Source organism: Solanum dulcamara, chromosome 12 (genome assembly GCF_947179165.1).
Source record: "Solanum dulcamara chromosome 12, daSolDulc1.2, whole genome shotgun sequence".
Taxonomy (NCBI): Eukaryota; Viridiplantae; Streptophyta; class Magnoliopsida; order Solanales; family Solanaceae; genus Solanum; species Solanum dulcamara.
In genome coordinates, this window is record NC_077248.1 from 61790669 (window position 1) to 61804539 (window position 13871).

Consider the following 13871-nt stretch of genomic DNA (forward strand, 5'->3'; position numbering starts at 1 on the left):
GAATCCATGTGCTTATAAAAACATAAGGAAAGCATAAAAGAAATAGAAATATTGTTTGTTACATGTCCAAATGGGGCAAACCCAAATCAACAAAAATTTTCAACCTAGAAAGAGGGGGAGTGTTTGCAAAGACTCGAACATTTCTCCACGTGTGTGTAGACTCGAACCGAAGGACTTGTAATTATATATATGAGTTAGAATTAATTCCTAAGTATTTGGAGTATGTTATATGTGTTTATGGGTCATAAGGGATCTCTAACACCAAACCGAGTCCAAAGAATTCCAATCGATTAAGTTTTCAGAGGAGTTAGTATAAGGGTCAACTTCAAACGACCATATCTCCTAGAATATAATGAAATGGGTGGCCCACGACCTACCAAATTAAAGGTCTTTGAGTCTTCTTTACAACTACACTAATATTGCAAATTTTGGAGTTCGAAGTCAAAGGTTATGACCATTTTACTACAGACTAGTACTGCATAAATTTCAGGCCTAGGCGACCACTGGAGGAAATTTAGGCTTGGCGCTCCAGTGGTGTCCGACGCCACTATAGCGCTAGAAAACAGCCTCAGTAGTTTGGTCCTTGGCGCGACGCGTCACTTTTAGATGTGCAGGGTTTTAAGCCTCATTTCTCATAGTGAAATGAGGTTTGATGAAATTGATTTTTAGTTATATGAAAATTTTGGGATAATTATGAATGTGAAGGGCATAAAAAGAAATGAAACCTTGGTAGAGTTGGAATGTCCTTTTGTCTCTATAAATTGAACATAGAATTAACTAAGAATTTTGGAGTAGATATTTGATGATGATGTGATGATGATGTTTGATGATGATGTGAATGATGATATTTGATGATGATGCAATAATGATGTTTGATGATAATGTGAATGATGATATTTGACGATGATGTGAATGAAGAGGTTATGTTGATGAGGATGTTGTGTGATGAAGTAGATTGGAGTCTAATGTGATTATGTGATATGTGATTTGCATAATTTTATTTGATTGGAGTCTAATGAGAATTTTAAAAATAAATGATCTTTCGAGAAGGAGTTTTAAATAAATGATTGTGAGCATTTTTGCATACACTATTTATACACTATTTTGAGTTTTAAAGAATGATTATTTTCATCTTTGATTTTAAAAAAAAAAGAGTTTAAGCACGTTTTGAGTTTGAAAAGTCTCTTAATTATCACTTTGAACATGAGTATTTTGAGTATAAATGAGTTGAACATTTTTACATAAAAATGTCTATTTTGAGGTAGAGTTGAGGAGTTGGAATTATATTTTAAATCTATATAATATTTTCTACATCCATCGAGTTGAGATGACATCAAATTTAAAGAGAAGAGTTTGATGATTGAGATGAGTCGATTTGAAAGAATGTCCAATGAGACCAGACTGATTGAGTTTTGAAAAGAGTCCAATGAGACTAAATAAGTTGATTTGAAATTAAGTCCTAAGAGACTAAATGAGTATTTTGAATATTTTACTCACTTGATAGATATGTGCATATTGAGTCTTGGGAGGAGTATTGAGCACCGAATTGGGAAAGAGTATAGTCCATACTCGAATCTCATAAACTACGTCGCCAACGTAGGAAGGGATTGTACCGTATCGGATGTTTCCCTATTTCATTATCTTGAAATGATAGGACTTGATTGATTGACGGATCCATAATTGGTTGATTCGTTCATATCTTGGCAACTATGAACGGACGTGGCAACGACGTGGCTTGTTATGCATCGACTATTTATAGGTAGTGGGATTGTTGTCAGTTAGAGAAACTCCCAAATTGAGTGGATTGTGCATGATTTGATTGGTTTGATTGAGCTTGTTGATAATTGAGTTGGATTATATCACATTACTAAGTTCTAATTTGCATATTTATTGAGTTGAGTCCTTTGACTTGATTGTTGAGTTGTTTGTTGAGTTGATTGTATATGATTGAATTGGATTGGATGATATATGATTGGATTGTGTATGATTGGATTGGAGTAGGTGATATGTGATAGATTGGATTAAATGATATGTGATCGGATAGTGTACGATTGCATTGGGTTGAATAGAGCGATATGTGATTAGATGGGATTGAATTGTAAATGATTTGATTGAACTGTATTGTACATGATTGGAATGGGTTGTATGATATATGATTGGTCTTTGTCTAAAACGGTATCCTTACTTTAGACTTATGACACTTTGATTGAGTCTCTCTTATTTTTCTGAATTGAGATATTTGAACCAATGTTATTCTTCCTTGAGGTATGTTTCATTCTGTCATATTACATACTCGTACATTCCATGTACTGACATCCATTTGGACCTACATCATTTCATGATGCAGAGACAGGTTTAAGAGATCGTCAATAGGAGTACCATTAAGGATCTATAAACACTCAGCGTATTGGTGAGTCCTCCCCTACATTCGAAGGACACCGCTTATGTTATTCTTGCGTGGAGTTAGCCCTTTTCATTTTGATTTGAGGTAGCCATGAACATGTCATTGGCACCAATTAGATAGTAGTGATAGAGACTTCATAGACTAGACCATGATGGGTCAATTGAGTATTTTCTTTCCTTGAATTATTCTTGTCAAACTATTTCTAATGACAAAGATTGGAGTTTAATTTATTGGCCCATGGCCATTCTTTCTTGAGTTAGATCGTTGATTTGGATTGCCCACTAAATTATTTCTTTATTTCAAACTTTCCGCTGATTGATTAATATGAATGGATAAGTGATTGGACCAAGTGGTTTTCTTGGGGACCAGCAATGGTCTTCGAGTGCCAGTCACGTCTAGAGTACCCTTTCAGGGTGTGACATGTTATCCTCCGAGTCGAGATCCTCGGAGGCACGCTCGCCTGTCCAAGCCTCATTCAGAAAAGGGAATTCCGCAAAATCTAACAGATCAAGCATGGGATCTCCCTCTGAGGAGTGACACAAGAGAAGATCACCTTAATGGTCTTCCATATCTGGGCCATTAATCGACCCTTCTCTACATTGTTCTTCTTATCCCAGCACAGCTGGTAGTGGAGCATCTCGACCTCAAAGGCAGTGGAAGGTGGTACTAAAGCCGAAATGCTAGCATAAGTGCCTCCCAACCTTATTCGGATGGCAGCTAAGTCCTCCTCCAAGCGAGAGGCAGAAAGTAAGGGCTGAGACTAGGTAGGAGAGACCTCTTCGTCCTCTTCTGCCGCTGCCTTACTGCACCCAGCATTGCTCACACTTCTCTTCTTCTGTCTCCTAGAAGAAGCCTGCTTGATCAAGAGAGGATGATAAAGATGATCCATGGGGAGTACCTCATAAGAGTTCAAGAGTGGCACCCTTATCTACTTGCACATTATTGTCACCATCCCTAGAAGGAAGAATGCCTTCTTTTTCCCTCTATAGAGCATATTTCACTCGGACACTATCTGTGCGCTCACATTTACCCTAATCCCCTACACTACATAGGCCAATACTAGAGCCCAAGGAAAGGTCCTATCTATATGATTGCCCATGTAAGACTCTAAAAATTGGAAAGTTGGAACCTAGGAGAAATCACTGAAAATATTGTCTGGATTTAGTATTACGACTCACTCTATGACTCGTAGGGGGGTATACGACTTGTAGAAATGAGTCATAGAGAGAGCCTTTTTGTGTTTTTCAGCACCACCCTCAAGAAAGGTTCTAGGACTCAATAGAACAAGTCGTCATCCTGTTGACGAGTCATAACAATGACTCATTTCAAAAGTTCAGAATCTCCAAAGATAGCAGGTTTGAACACCTGCAAGACGAGTCCCAATGACAACTCGTAGTCAAGAAAATGATTCGTAAAAATGACGCATATGCAAACTTTAGAGACTCGAATTCAGTCTCTTTTCTCAAACCTGTAGGACGAGTCATCTTGATGACTCTTCATCCTTTCTACGACTCGTACAGTCATCTCATAGGGTCAAATCTGAGTTTTTAATGAAAGGTAGTTTTTTCATTTTCCAAGTTCGGTTCAATGAACATAGACACAATTAAAATCACTCGTCAAAATTCTCTAAGGCAAGAACATAATTCTCCCGAGGATTCTTCTTCAAATTTCATGCTAGGATTTCAGATTTCTTCTCCAATCCTAAGTAATTTCAATCAAGGTATGTGGTGATTGATCCATGAGTTCCTTTCACCCATGGAGTCTGAAAATTTTCTCAAAGTATCCTTAAATTTTTAATGGTTTATGAACCCTTATTTTGATGAACTGCATTGGGCTGTTTCAATTTCTTTTGAATTGTTATCAATGATTATTCTAAGCATGTTTCTACATGAAATGCATGATTTTAAGTTGAATTATGAATGTCATGCATAAAGCTATTTCCAATATATGATTATGAAGTTAAAGATGATTTCATAAGTTGATTATGAGCTTAATGATTTTCAAGGAAAATTCTATAATTTAAAGTTGATATTTATGATTTATGATGAAGTTATGATAATGATCAATTATGATCAAAGATAGTTATTATGGTGTGATAAGTACAATTCTCACACAATCATGTTTAAAGATGGTAATAAGAATAATTCTCATCGAAGATATGGATTTTTATAAATCACTAAAGTTAATGAGCTACTATTAATATGTTTATAAAGATATATTTATAGGTAGTTACTATATTTCCCTATAATATTTATGATCATGTTTTAATAAATTCCATTGGGATATTGACTAAGTACTGAGAGGACTTAATAGGTGGGGTTCGGTCCGATAACGCAGTTAGTTACCAAAGAAAATCCTAGTAGCAACCTAAAGTCCCAAACAACGTTGTCCGCATAAGAGTGCCTTCATGGACTTTCTAGTGTATCCACATATAGCACAATTGAGTTGAAATGAGTACCATCACGGAGACTACCTTGACAAGTAGCCTCTCTCTTCTCGACGTGGGAGTTACATCGAATTCCATGTTATAGCTCGCATGGACTTAAGATATCGATTAAAGGTCTTATCCCACACAATTTGAAGGTTAAGTTATGAGTTTATGATGAAGTTCTATAATATACACTGACCAAGAGTTTTCATGTGTTTTAAATGTTTTTAAAGCCTTATTCATATTTATTATGTTGGTCATGCATCTTATGTCATATTGCTCACACCCTTTTGCTTGTTCATGCATATTTCACATACTTAGTACCTTCTATGTACTATCATATATTTTGCCTACATTGTCTCATAATGTAGGGGCAGATGTCGATCATCCGATTCGTGGCTAGAGAGCTTTAGATATCAAAGAGTTGGTGAGTCCTCATTTCATCGAGGACATGACTTTCTTTCTACATTGTTTCATTGAATTTCTTATGTTGTTTCTGGTGAGCTAAGAGCTTGTCCTAAGACCCCATAAAAGATTAGAATAGAGGCATGTTTAGATGCTATGTCATGTAGTCCGGTTAGACATTAATTGAGTTTTCTATACTTTATACCCATTCCCTTGAGTTGTTACTTCCACTTACTTGAATATGTTCCTTACCTTATGTATGCGATGTATACTAAAATGGCTTGGTTAGGATCTTTCATAATCTCGATCATCGTGTCACAGCTTGACCCTAGTTCGAGTCGTGATAGCCCGATGGACGGATCCTCCTAGACACCAAGTGCAGCCATCTCTTGGTTTATACTGACCAGTAAGCACTGGTGAATCCCTCTGTAGTAGCCCAATAGATGTGTTCTTAACACTCATCCTCGACAAATGTATCACGCAGTCAAATTAGGTCCATCTCCCTCAGTCTGGTCTCGTACACGCATTGGAGACCTTATGCACTTCGAGCATGACATTTATGAATTGAGTACTCATGGGGACATCCATCCCTCTGATGCAGATGGCGGAATGTGGTTCCCAGTGAACAATGGGGAGTAGGGCATAAAACTCCCTCCCCGAACCTGAGCGTGCGGAAGGGGAAGTTTCAGTTAATGGGCCCCAACTGAATTCCTCCAGTCGGGCATGAAACACAGGTTCATTCTCCTCTACTCCCAGCATGTGGAAACCTTTCTCGTATGGGAATTTGTTGTTTCAGTAGTCATGGTACCTCTCCCAACTGGTGAAATCAAAAAACTAGACAAAAGGCAAGTTCTGTTTATTAATTCTAGCCATCGTTGATCAACCTACAATTTTATCATAAATGAACATTAGGACGCCATGAAATTAGATAATCCCTAGCAAAAGAAAAATAAAACTTTTCCAATTAAAGTGGAAAGAGGCCACTGTCTCATAGGATCCTGCCAGAGCGGCCAGGACCCCGCCACAGTGGGATGAAGAACGTCAGAGAAGACTTCACCTGGGTCAAACTTCAAGAGTGCGATCATGGTACCCATTCACCTAAAACTTTGTTTTTCATCAAATATTTGTCAGATTAAATATGCAAATATTCTAGCATTTTTTAACACCTAAATGGTGCCCAAATCTAAGTTCTTGATTAAAACACTATTCATCTTTCCCCACCCATTTTGGAACCATTTCAGACATATTTTTTCATAAACATTACGCTCAAAATGTTGTGAATGTAGGGGAAGTGTCCGTGTTATGTTTATATCATCAAACCAAGCAAAACATTGAAATTTAGAAAAACTACTCCATGGCCATTTCTACTTAATCGATTCTTGACATGCTACTGTTGTTAAGTAAGTAATGAAGTAATCAGAAGAGTTTAGAGTGAAGCGATTGAGAGAGTTTTGGGAAGTTTGAGGGTGAGTATTAGAAAAATGGGGAGAACCCATTCCTCTCCCCTCTAAACTGATCCCGAGATTCTGCCAGAGCGGTAGGATCCCGCCCCAGTAGCCCCGCTCCGACCTGATTTGTCTCTTTTTTCTAGCTCAACCTTTTTCTAGGGTCCTTTTCATGCTTAACTCGCGAGGTTCGCAGTCCTTCATTTTTGAGTTAACCGTTAGTTTTGAAGGTACTCTGATCAACTCGTGTCTACTCCTCCACTTATCTTTCGGGGATGGACGAGGATAAATTGGTATCTATTGAAATGACCCGAACCGTCATTGTTGACAATCAATTTTGGTTCTCTGTATATAATAATAAAAATAAATAACAAAACTTTTGTAAGGGTATGAAAATATATTTTTTGGTAAAAACTCTTTTTCATTTTCTGGCAAAACTTATTTCATAAATATTATATCTTATATATAAATAATAAATAAATTAAATATATGTAAATATTTATTACTTGTTTTTATCATTTGTTTTTTAGAAATTTATACCAAATAAATATTGTTCTTAAGGGTTAAATCGATATTTCGATTAAATATATTTTTATTAAAATAAAGATTTTGCATATATTATTCAAAATTAGGAAGCTTAATTAATTAATTAATTACTAATTCATACAAATTTTATTTTTTTAAGAATGGCCAATTTTTTCAAATTAATTAGTTTTACAAATTAATTAATCATGACTACTTAATAAGAACTGAATTATAATTTAAATAAGCTAATTTGAGCAAAGACTTAACAATTCAAGTCCCCTTAAATTAGTCAATCCGTGTAGGCCACATAAGATGCATATGGATTGTGCTTCTTTATGACTAATATTAGTTAATTCAGTTTTTTTATCCTTATATATATATATATATATATATGTATATATTAATGGTGTATGATCAGCAAATAAGATCTCAAAGTACGAGCCCATCACTTTAAAAATTAAAAGTAATAATTATAGTGGACGGCTCAATGTACCAAATTAGTTTAATCATATAGTAATTAATTCCTCCAGCTTATTACTACTATTTAATTCTAGCTTTTGTTTTTATTTAATCATAATCAAGAAAAACTTTTTCCTATAACCAGTACACCTACACCCTTATCTTTTTTTTTCTTTCTTTTTTCCATACCCACGCTCCTTCCTCTCCCATGGCCCTTTCTCAGAAAAGATGAAGATACCCTTCCCCACCTCCTTCTTTTCCTTTCAATTTCAAGAAAATCCACTTGCCTTTACTGCAAAATTTTCGCAACTTTCAGTTTAAATCAAGAAAAGCTAAGATTTGTGAAATCTTTTCCCACTTCCTCCTTGTTTTGCCTCATAAATGACTTTGATTTTGGTTCAAATCCACATTTTTCAATTCCGGATTTGCCTATAAATAGCAAGGAATTTGAGAATCGAAAGGGGCAGAGACACAATCAGAGATATATATAGATTCACAAATTTACAAGCTTTTTGACTTTCTCTTGGGTTTCCTCTGTTTTGTTGCTCCGAGTTTCGAGTTCCTGGACAAAATCTTTGAACGTCAAAGCCTTAGTTTGCTGTTCTACACAAGGTCAGTACTCATCCTCGTCTTCCATGATTTATTTATTTCTCAGTTTCTAAGAAGTAAAATAGTCGTTTAGTAGTCCTTATTGGTTGTTCGAGTTCAGAAAATTTGACGTTTTAATATGTACAGAAAATGTATTCACATCGTATGTTCAAATCTCTATTTTGATTAGAGTGTCTATCTAAATCTGTTTGCTGCCTTAATAATCACTAATCAGTTAGGAAAGAACTAGTTGTGTTTTAAATACTAGCATAGGTTTATTGTTTTAAATTTTAATTAAATATGACTGTTTGTCCGTATGTTTTCAAGTTTATAGCATATCTTACTTCTTTAGTTTAACATTCTTTTACATCAAGCTATTAAAATTGTTTTTTCTTGAATTAGTAATGCAGTTTCCTATTTAAGTATTGGGGCAGTGTGAAGTTTTTTTTTTTTTTAATAACTTAGTTTCAATCTTTCTTTATTTTTATTTTTTAGATTTATACCTACGTCTAATTTCAGGTTTGAATCTGTCGATTTTAGCATTCCACATATTTTTTTCGTTGTTTCAAGACATAGATAACTCGCAGTCTTTTCATTAATATTCTTGCTATGTGAATTCTTTTTTAGTGGTTTGCTGTCAATAAAAAGTGAACATCAATGTCCTCGCTTTTCCTCCCTCCCATTAATTAATTTTCATTGAACTGTTGTTGTTTAAATTTTGTTCCTGTGAGTTTACTACGGGAGATGAGTATTTGTTTTAGCATATTTATAACTGATGCCTATTTATTAGTTCATAACGTAATTCCAGTTAATTCATAATTGTTCATTGTTCCTTTTCTCAAGGATGCTTTGTTTTAATAGTGTTGAATGGTTTCACTAAATCTCACCTCCCTTATTTTGTTTGATTCATAAAATGAACGTAAGAATGTCTGAATGTTCACAGCTCATGTCTGAATGCTTGTCGCTCCTCTAAATTTCTATTTTATATGTCTGTTTTGGATGATCAGCTCGGCTGAACTTACACCTTGCTCTTCTCATTACCATCTGTGTGATTATCAAATTTAGTATATAGAATAGTTCATACAAACCAAAAATACATATTTTTCTTTGTGTGTGTGTTTAAATGACTAGCATTTCTTGGGTAATTAAGCTATGTGAATAGCTATAGATTATGGCCTTCTTTCCAGTTCACTGCCCATATATAGTATGTTTTTGTTGTTTGTTGAGATCTGTTTTATTAAGAATATCGACATTCGTCGAATAACTTAACTTGATCTTTCTACTCCTATTGTAACTAATGTTTGTTGTTGCTTTCAAATGATTTGATTTAAATATCCAAGTGCTCTGTTTACCAGTAAGATGCCTCAATTTTGACTATTTGAAATATGATTTTGGTTGATTACAAACCCATCATCTCTTATATTGAACGTATGTAATTCTAGTCAACTGTTGAGCACCTGTCAAGCATGATTCATTTGTTTTGCTATGTCTTGTTCGATTCATAACAACATGTAGTGTCATAGGTCTTAAAACACCCTGCTTAAATACAATGGAAGCCTGTCGAAGTAATTCTGCCTTATCACAACTTGTATTATATGTTCTCGCTTTTTATTTTTGCTACTTGTTTTCCCACATGACTCAAATTTTTATGTTTTTTTCTCTTATGTTTCATGTACAATCGGAGGGCTGGAGTTTCTACTTTGGAACTCACTTTTGGCCCAAAATATCGGGCCAACAGCTATTAGGATTGTTAGAGTTCGGAATCTTGTAAATTAGGAGTCCAACGTTCCTTGACCTTTGTTTTTACTACTTATGATTATATTGTTTTGATATACTAACCCATTCTTACATATGTCTTCATATCTCTTAAGTTTTGATATATTTAATCCCTCGCCTTTTTATTTTGAGTTTTATTTGTGTGATACAATAGTATTTGATAAAGAATTTGATAGTATGTTATAAATTCTTGGCAATATCTTTAGTCAAATAATAATAATAATAATAAATCTTTTCTTAAAAATTGGTTGACGCTTAGTTTACTTGTCAATATCTTTTAGATTTTTAACTTAAGTAAAAAGAATAAGAAAAACTTTTGTTTAGATATCCAAATGTATTCGAAATTAGTTTAAAGGGTAGAATAATTACCTTTAGAAATAAGTTAAATGAGAACAGTAGTTGGCCATATATTTTATTTGCAAAATTTAATTAACCATTGAATAGATCCCCAATAATTAGGTTCTTTAAATAACCATTTTTTTGCAAAACATCTAATTTATTACCATTTTTAAAGATAAATATAGGTCAAATATTTTAGTTTCTTAATATATTTTTTTCAAGATTTCAGATTTGTTAACAGATTTAAAATACAAGATACATACATATTTATATATATTTAATACGCACGAAGGTATATATTCTACTTTTACAAAGCATAATTTTACTTATATTTTGGTTATACATAACTTATTATCTCGTCATACTTATCATTTTCCCTATATCTACTATCCCCTTTATAAATGTTTATTTTTTTTATGTGACTTATAACTCTCTACACTTTAACTTATATATTATTTTACTACACATGTATCTATCATCATCTTACAATAAAAAACTCTCATAAGTTTAAGCAACATACATTTGAATATTTTATTTTTGAATATGTGTAAGATCACAAACTTTACATAATATTTTAACACTTTTGTACTATTATTATTTTTATGAAAAACTTCATTTTTTCGCGTATTTTCTCAAATTATATTTACTATACATTACATATATTGTTATATTTTATACTCCATATATTGCCTGTTATTTATTTATCTTTACATCTTAATCCTATATATAAATAAATTAACAAACTCTCATACCTTTTAAACTCAACTTCTACATATATAGATATCATAAATTTTCACATATTTCAAATACATTTATTTTTTATTTTTTATTCAATAAATATTATTATTTAATTTTTCATGGATATTGTAGACATATATATAACATGCGTTGTATTTTATCCTCTTTCGCAAAGTAATAAAACTTCTCTTATCAATATTTTTTAAAGTAAATAAATGAATAAAATATTCATAATTATTTTTCTAAAACTAAATTTAAGGACTATCTTTGGATAGGCTCTTAGGAATGCTGAACACCTTCCCTTCGAGTAACCAAAATCCTTACCTAGAATCTCACTGGTTTCGCAAATCAAAACAGAGTTTACATTTACATTTAAAAAAATGATTTTCCTAATATTTTCTTTAAAATTAGATGGCGACTCTAAAAAAAATTCAACATCAAAGGCATAACCGCTTTATGTAGTGAACTATTTCGACCAGTTCAAAAATAGTGTGCAACAGTCGTTACTTAGGAAGGACAAATTTTCATTAAAATATTCAGCGGTTTAGACCCGCATCATCTTGCTAGAGCGGAAATATTTTTGCTATGACGGCGCCGCCCCAGCGAGATGGGAGCCGCCAGAGCAGAATAATTAGGAATAGAATTTAATATACGCGAAGTCTTATTTTTTCGTTTTTTTTCTAAGTGCCAAAATAGGCAAGGGTTACCCCAAAAACCCTCAAAAGAATTCTCTAGGCTTGGAAAAGAGGGAGAAGGAAATTTTTAGCGAAACGAAAGTTACAACTTATGAAATTTAGACCTACTTCCACCATCCCGTTGTTCAGAAGCTAGAATTGGAGCTACAATACCTCTCTATGACTGTTTGGCGCCCAAGTTGGCTAGATTTTCTTAATTGAGTAACTTTAAACTTGTGCCCATCATTTAATATAATGGTAATTGATGAGAGATTTCGAGTTTAGCTTCAGACATGAAGTATGAATAGTTGCACGTGTAGCCTTAGTTGTTAAATCTGATGTATATCTTGTGGGAAAGAATTGTCTGATGATTAGGGGTGGATGATTTTCCCCATTTATGTTATTAATGTATGTTGACTACCCCATTGAGTATATGCCTGCATGAGAATAAGGGAAGCAGTCGAACCTAATGAAATGACTAAATGTGTGAAGTTGTATATCTTGAATCTATTAATTGACTGTGTAACTACGTGAGGCTGATCATTGTAATTGTGATTGTGACTTGATTGTGGTTGTTTGACATCAAGTGTCATGTTCTGACACATAATTAGATCGGGTGTCAGGTTTTGATACATTATTAGATTTGGTATCACATTTTGATGCATGATTGAATCAGGTGTCATATTCCGATACATTATTGAATCGGGTGTCACATTCCAACACGCTAATAGTCTGGGTATAGATTCCATGAGAGGACCAAGTATGTTTTAATGGTTCTATGAGAGGGCTATTAGGTAATTATCATTTTGTGAAATAATGTGAATACATGTGCAAGGACCGAAGGATTGACTTAGTTATAATTGATCCTACCCATTCTGTAAACTAGTTCAAGTCAAGGGATTGGAAGTGTAATACTATCTTTGTGATATAATTATGTATCATCTGTTGACTATATTATGGTTGTTTGTGGCATTTTATGGAGTCATGTATGAGGTCGTGTGTGGCCCGGTGGAGAGTAGTAGTGTTTTGTTAAGTTGGGATCCGGTAATTTAAAGTTTGACTATGTGGTAGTCTTGGTGTAGTAAGTGACTGTGAGGGTTAGAAGCACCTAGTGAGTGTGGTCGTGGAGTGACTAGGTTCTACCTTGAGAAGAGTGTCCAGTCTAGAATGGTTGGTAAAGCCTTGCTGCATAGTGAAAGGCGAGGTTAAGGTCCATGTTGTAGACATATGGGTTTGTGAGTGTAGAATGTTAGCATAACAGACTTAGTGGTAGTGTGTGTTTTGAGAACTCCTCTATTTGATAGAAGGGCTAGGTCTGGATTTGTATTAGAGTTGACAACGGACCAACTAGAAGAGACGAGTGTTAGGCTTGAAGAACATTGGGAGCTTGTTGTGAGATGGAAGAGTGGTGCATAAAAGATTGGCGGTGTTTTTCTTAAGAGCATATTTTCTTTCTGTTGATTCATCTATATTAAACGGTATGTATCAGATTGACCGATGATGCCTACCAGTATGCGTTGTTTGTATTGATACTACCCTTGCTATACCACTTGGTATAATCTGGTTGTAGGCTCAATGTTGTTTCATAGGTGAAGATGGAGACGATCTCCAACAATTTCTACTCTTGCTTTCTTGTGGTGGGAGCTGTCGTCATGCTTTATTTTGTACATATTGTATCTTAGTAGTTCTTGTACCTATTTAGACTAGATCCTTGGGGTTATTAATTATTTTATAAATTCAAATCTTGATTTTGTTTTAGCTTAGAGTCTCATAATTCATTGGCTTTCCGTTTAACATTCTTGTTTTCATAATTTTCCGCATAATTTAATCGGTTGGGAATTAAGAGTTTTCCTACTTAGGTATTAGAGTGGGTGCTCGCATGACCCAGTAGATTGGATCGTGACAGATCGTTTTATAGTGAAAGTAGTTATAATGACCCTCAGAATACCAACAATTAATCTCGCGCCACGCACCTATCTACCCCAATCAAACTCAAGTGAAGCATTAGACTATAAGCACATACTAAGAGATAACATTTTTAGTACTCAAGCATGTCATTATTTCACATTTAAGGGACAATTCAACTGTTG

At 34.1% G+C, this 13871-nt stretch overlaps 1 long non-coding RNA gene across 1 annotated transcript; it reads left to right on the plus strand.

Annotated features, from left to right (window-relative positions):
- The first annotated feature begins 7797 nt into the window (after nucleotides 1-7797).
- On the plus strand, nucleotides 7798-13539 carry LOC129877409 (uncharacterized). The gene is made up of 2 exons (XR_008763539.1): nucleotides 7798-8278; nucleotides 13371-13539. It is a non-coding gene; the product is annotated as an uncharacterized LOC129877409 (long non-coding RNA).
- The last annotated feature ends 332 nt before the right edge of the window (nucleotides 13540-13871 follow it).